Genomic DNA, 5,965 nt, shown 5'->3' on the forward strand with positions numbered 1-5,965 from the left:
CCGGGAGAGTGCGATACGTTCTGCGGGAGAGTGCGGTACGTCCAGCGGGAGAGTGCGGTACGTTCTGCGGGAGCCAGACATTTTGCTCTTCTCTGTTGGAACAACGCAAGTTGGAGGTCAATGACCTGCGCCCGGCGTGTAAACAAGATTGGACAGGGAGCGGCTGTAATATCAAAGGAGCCGGCGGCTTCTGCTAGCCGGGTTGATAGTTAAGTAACATCAAGGTGGTTCAAAAGCAAACCTGATAAAGAAGGAAACCCCGTAGTTAATAGTTGAAAGTCTTGGTGGCTTGAGGCGATCGATACCGCTATGCTGTTTACTTTATATGACATACAATGCAGTGAGTGATGTGTATCGCAACGAGTTAGCTCGGTTGGTAACGCGCCAGACGGCAATCCCAGAAATTGTGAGTTCGAACCCCAGTGCATCGGATATTAACATTTTAAACAATTTTATCATTTTTAACAATTTTATCAGTTTTAACAATTTTATCAGTTTTAACAATTTTAACAATCCTGCATTTTAACAATTTCAACATTTTTTTTTTGTATTTTCGTTTGTTTTGTCTTTTAACTATTCAAAAACTAGATTGTTCTTACTCAAGAATGTCAATAACTTAGAATGTTAGTCTTTTGTATTTTTCCAACATACAAACCAAAATCACTTTGATGTTGTCACAAAAGTATGGAGCTGACAAGAGAGAATGAGTACGGTACTCTGCCAGTGTGAAGAATCTACAGAGGTATTACCAGTCACTAGTAGCAAGAGATAGACCACATTGAATGATGACGATGAGGACGAATCATATGGAGTACTATCATAGCTTAGTACAGAAATTCTACTGCTTTACTTTACTTTACTTTCTTTCACTCTGTACATGCAATTAGCTCACTGGCATGATTTTAAAAATAAAGGTTATGATAATCATATTATATGTATAGCTTATTCAATGTATGGCTTCATAGTTTATGTGATTGTTAATAAGGCCATGTTGATTTGATTGTATGGATGGCATCTGTGCGCGCATCGGTTTTCGTTAATTTAAAACTAAGTTTACGACATTCATACAAAACATCTGGAAACTAAGCAAACATACTCTGTAAATTGATTACTGTAATTCCCGATTTTTTTTTCACTGTACCGCAACTTAACGCAAGCAGGAGGTCAATGTTCACGGTTTTCACTGTCACCTCTGTACCGTGAACTTATCTTTACAGTTAGGAAATAATTCCTGGACTTTCTTTTTCCTGCAACTGTCACCACCGTGAATATATAGTTCCGTGAACATGTCCATGTTTCTCAGACCGTGAAAATTTTGCTACCGTTAGTAGTAGTTGCAATTTCGTCATTAGTAGTATTTAGAGTGTCAGAGGTCAGAGGTCACCAACTAAGATGGCTGCCTTCTTGGGGAGTGCTCTGCACTGAGGATGCCATCCAATGCAATCCTCAGTCAGGGTAGCCCCAGTAGGCCTACATTTCTGTAACTGTAAACCTTAGACAGGGTTTAAAGTACTCCTGTTTTCATTTTTCTGTTTTGGTTTTATTTAGATAGTATTTTCTCAACAATAGTGTCTACCTCACACCACCCCCCTCCCACCCCATGTATGGGCTGGGGATTGGAACCGATGCTTTCATTTTGAGTTTACAAACAGTTTACTTTTATTTTGGACATCAACCTTACCATCTTTGTGACCTCGGCCCTCGCAGCCTTGGAGAGGAGATAGGCACCACCAAGGATTACTTTACTGCCTGATGAGTCAGCATGACAAGAAACCAAGCGAGGTCCACTGGAAACCGGAAGGAAGGCGCAAAACCTACTGCGGGAAAGAGACTGCAACTACGCAGAAAAGGTCTAGGAATCGGCACATGGAATGTAAGAACACTAAATGCTGAAGGAAAAATACAACAGCTGGAGCACGAACTCAAGAACTATACGTGGGACATTCTGGGTATAGCAGAAGCAAGACTGACAGGTACCGGAGAAATAACCACAGATGAAGGCCACATGATTTACTACAGTGGACATGAAAGTCTACACAGACAAGGAACAGCAATAATGGTGCACAAACGGGCGAGGAATGCAGTCAGTGAGTACAAACCAGTTTCAAGCCGATTGATGTCTCTTCGCTTAAATGCCAAACCTTTTAACATCACAATCATTCAGGTGTACGCACCAACAAGTGAAGCCAGCGATAATGACTTGAATGATTTTTATGCCGACCTAACAAATATAATGCAGAGTGTGCCAAAGAAGGACATAACTATATTGCTCGGAGACTGGAATGCAAAAATAGGGACTGATGCCTATAAGGATTGGCATGGCACAGTTGGTAAACACGGTCTGGGAATAACAAATGACAGAGGACTAAGACTGTTAGAGTTTGCTAGATATCACAGATTAGCCTTCGCTAATACTTTCCCCAAACACAAACTCAGCAGGAAAGCAACATGGCATTCACCAGATGGCAGGACACAAAATATGATCGACTTTATCCTTATTGCCAGAAAACACCTGCCTTGTCTAAACCTAGCGAGAACCCGTACTTTCCCAGGTGCGGATGTTGGGAGCGACCACGACTTAGTGATGACAACTTTGCAAGTTCGTTTAAAAACACTAAAGAAAAGGGGTAATGGAAGAATCCACTACGACGTAGAAAAACTTAAGGAACCCAGCATTTTTGCGGCATTCCAAGTAGAAGCTGAGCGTAGGCTTACACCTCTTTGGTTGACAACAACACTAAGGATGAAAATCTGGCAAAGGAGGTAGAAACAAACCTGAAGGCAGCTGCCAAATCCACACTGGGGAAAGCAAGACATGTAAAACACCCATGGATAAATGAAGAGGTACTCCAGAAGTGTGATGAAAGAAGAAGGAAGAAACGAGACAGATTTAAATCCCGCAACAAAAACAGAGAATATCAGAAAGCAAATAGGGAAGTGAAACAGGCAGTCAAGGCTGCCAAAGAAGAATGGATTCAACAGGAATGCAGGAGAATTGAATCTGGCATACAAAGCAACAACACAAAACAGGCATTCCACACAATAAAGTCACTCTCCCAGAAGAGAGGAAACCAGACAACATGCATTGAAGATGCGGATGGAAGCTTGTTATCTACAAAGCCAGACATACTAAGGCGATGGAAAACTTACTGCCAAGAACTGTACAACTACCAACTGACTGCAGAGGAAGGTGTACTGGAAGATTTAAAATCTAGAACCTACCAAACGCAAGTAGATGACGAACCAGAAGTCCTTGAGTCAGAGGTAACAGCAGCAATCAAAGCACTAAAGATGGGAAAATCACCTGGAATAGACAATGTACCAGCAGAACTACTCAAAGCAGGGGGAGAACCAGTTGTAAAACTGTATACAAGGATTTGCAACTATGTGCTTAGAACCGGTAATTGGCCAGAGGCCTGGACAACTTCCATAGTTATCCCTCTTCCAAAGAAGGGCAATCTAAGGCAATGCCAGAATTACCGCACTATAAGTCTAATTTCTCATCCAAGCAAGATCTTGCTCAAGGTCATTCTGAACCGGCTCCAACCACAGGCTGAGAAAATACTCGCTGAAGAGCAAGCCGGTTTCAGGAAAGGCAGGTCCTGCGCTGAACAGATTTTCAATCTCCGTCTGATCTGCGAAAAGTACAGAGAGCTCGGGAAACCAGTCTACCACACTTTTGTGGACTACAAGAAGTGCTTTGACAGAGTATGGCAGGACGGTCTCTGGGCAGTGATGCGCCGGTTCAACATTACCAGGGGGATTGTTAAGTGCGTTGAAGCGCTCTACAAAGCATCACAAAGCACAGTCATGACTGGGGGGGAGTTCAGTGACTGCTTCCCTACGTCAGTTGGAGTACGCCAGGGATGTCTTCTTTCTCCGACACTCTGCAATATATTCTTAGAGAACATAATGAGAGAAGCCTTAGCACCGAAAGTAGCACCCATCAAACTGGCAGGACGTACCATAACCCACCTCCAGTTTGCGGATGATGTGGATTTGCTGGATGGGTCAAGAGTGGATCAGCAATCCCAGATCAACAGCTTGGACTCCACAAGCAGGAGGTATGGTATGGAGATTAGTCTGGAGAAAACCAAATGCCTTGTATCTGGTCCGTCTGATACAAATGGCCAAGTCACAGTCAGAGGCACAGAACTGGAGCAGGTCAGTGAGTTTACATACCTCGGCTCTGTCCAGACAGAAGACTGCAGCTCAGACAAAGAGGTGAAAGTCAGGATTGCCAAGTCAACTCTTGCACTGTCAAAGCTAAAACACATCTGGTGCAGTCATAGCATCTCCATGCCAACAAAGATACGCCTACTACGCTGTCTTGTGCTATCTATTTTCTTGTATGGTGCGGAGACATGGACTCTAAATGCAGCAATAGTGAAGAGAATCAATGCGTTTGAGATGAACTGCTATCGCAGACTGCTACGGGTTCACTGGACATCACACACTACAAACAAAGAGGTCATGGAACGCATTTACACCTTGCAAGGCCCACTCGACAGCTTCCTGGCCACAGTTAAGAAGAAAAAGTTACAGTGGTTCGGACATGTGTCTAGGGCCAAAGGCACACTGTCACATACAGTTCTCCAGGGAAAGGTGGAAGGCGCACGGCCGCGGGGACGTCCCCGTCGGTCATGGATTACAGACTTAAAAGAGTGGACTGGTCTAACAGCCAACCAGATGGCCAGACTGGCGGAGGACCGCCAGCAGTGGAAGAACTTGGCCAAACATCATGCTGCCCCGACGGCTGACTAAGCTATGGGAGAGAGTGAGAGAGTGAGTATTTAGATACCTGCAATATGTAACTTTGAAATTGAGATAAGTGTAAAGTAAAGCTGTCGAGATTTAAAGTGCTTGTCGTTGTATCTTTGTAAAAAAAAGGGAGATAATGGCCAAGTGCCATTTTTGTAAATATCTGTCGAGATTCAAAAAGCTTGTCCTTGTATGATTGCAGTATGATTTATTCAGAATCTTCTATTTTTGTATGGGGAGGGAGATGGAGTGAAATATTACATTTGCTCCGAAGCAAATGTTGGCCTTTCTAGTTTTTATATTTATTTCAGGTAAAAACCCATATAACACATGTACAATACATCATTAAAATAATACAAAAACTCTACAGACATACAAATAAAACAGGAAGAAACCTAAAAGCATAACTAGAGTTCCTCGATCTCATACCTTCGCCAAATGATGTTAATCTTTATGGCTGACAAATTATTGTGCCATTCTATTGTTTCCTCATAAATTATGCAAATAAGGTCCTGATTTGAATATATTATGTTTAATGATGTTTACCTTCACTGAACTTTCACATACCACATGTATAAAAATTCCAGGCAGTCATCATTACAGAATTATAACATTTTCTCATTAATTATGCAAATTATGTCCTCATATACATAATCAATATCTGCCTGTGTTTCTCTCCTTCTCAATTACCAATCTCACAAGCTTCAATAGTCTTATCAAGGAATGCAGCTGGTTTAAAGAATCTCCCCATAAATTATGCAAATCACATCCATATTTGCATAATTGTCATATAATTATATCAAGCATCATGAAAGCTACCTAGATACCAAAAATCACGACGATCCGTCAACCGGTTCTTGAGTTATGCTCTTTTTGATATTTTAAAACAGATAGCCCTGCAGTTCCATAGCAAGCCGCTAGGGGGCGCAAACTGACGTCACTTCTTCCCCAGTATGAGAGCTACCTACCATTTAAATTTCGTCACCCTAGCATGTCTAGATCATGAGATATCAAAACCGGAAGTTCAGCTGCAGTACCATAAGAAGCCGCCAGGGGGCCCAAAATCTAATCAGTTCGAGCTCTCATCAAGACCTACCCACCTACCAAATATCAAGATAATCCATCTAAGCTTTCTTGAGTTATGCTGTTGACAGACAGACAGACACACACACACACACACACACACACACACACACACACACGA

Source organism: Branchiostoma belcheri, unplaced genomic scaffold (assembly GCF_001625305.1).
Source record: "Branchiostoma belcheri isolate BF01 breed outbred unplaced genomic scaffold, Haploidv18h27 scaffold119, whole genome shotgun sequence".
NCBI classification, from domain to species: Eukaryota; Metazoa; Chordata; class Leptocardii; order Amphioxiformes; family Branchiostomatidae; genus Branchiostoma; species Branchiostoma belcheri.